Here is a 1,167-nt window from a genome sequence, read left to right as displayed (position 1 = left end):
TTCGGGATAAAATTCCCCAGAATCGAACTCTGGTGTCTTTTTGACGCGTGTTAGGCGTCGACATATCCTTTCTTAGGATTCAGGATGAAATTCCCCATACGTGTAAGGCATGGATTTTGGTGTTATTAATAACAACCTGCCACAATGTTGAATATGTGAATGGGTGTTCTTTTTAACGGTTAAGAACTAACCGGCAGCGCGTGTTAGGCGCAGACTTAACCTTGCATAGGTTTCAGGATAACATATCCCAGAATCAAAGTCTGGTATCTTTTTCCTCGGAGAAAGACTAAACCGACAGCGCGTGTTAGGCGCAGACTTATCCCTGCTTAGGATTCGGGATAAACCGTTCACCATCTTCGACCATTGTTCTTCTTCTTCGGAAACGTCTAGTCCTTGGCTTTGGCGCTTCCATACCGAGTCTTTGGAACACGGAAACTCTTTCGGGAAACATTTTGGTGCAGTCGCACTCAGATAATACTGCCCGAATGAGTTTTGAGCAAGGACATTGAGTCTCTAATCTTTGAGGGCTCCTCTTCCTGGTTCTATTCGTACCTCCAGCACGATAGTACAGCTTGTCCGTTTGAAAGTCGGAGCAACCTATCGTGTGTTGGCACGATCTCCCAGGTATAACGTCATCGTCATCAGACAACAAGTACCCCCAGCACGATAGTACAACTCGTCATTTTGATAGTCGGAGTAACCTATCGTGTGCGGGCACGACTTCTCAGGTATAACACTATCACTATCAGATGACAATGTTTCCATCTGAGGTTCGATGCGCAAAGATGTGCGCTTGGGTGCCACGATTTTCTCCCAATGTTGAGGGTTGCGGTGACCCCCAGCATGTTGAATTGTTTGGGACTTCTTCATTGGCCCCAACCGTTCTTGAACTGGAGCTTTACCTCGTTCTTTAGGAAGTGGACCGAGGCGCTCCAAAACTGACTTCTTCCGCTGGGATGGTCTTGTGGGCTCTCCCGGAACAGTTGCGGAAATCACCAGCGATTTAGGTTGATTCGCCGTAGTTGTTCCTTGGTCTGACCCGCCGCTTCAGACTTCGGCCTCCAAACCATACGAGTTGATGGCGGTTTCTTGACCACCTCCTTCTGTAGCTTCCGACGGGCTTCTTCGGCTTTGGCCCGTACTTGTGCCGATAATGCGCGGCGTTTG

The sequence above is a fragment of the Asparagus officinalis genome, chromosome 10, assembly GCF_001876935.1.
Source record: "Asparagus officinalis chromosome 10, Aspof.V1, whole genome shotgun sequence".
Taxonomy (NCBI): domain Eukaryota; kingdom Viridiplantae; phylum Streptophyta; class Magnoliopsida; order Asparagales; family Asparagaceae; genus Asparagus; species Asparagus officinalis.
This window is presented reverse-complemented; position numbering follows the sequence as displayed.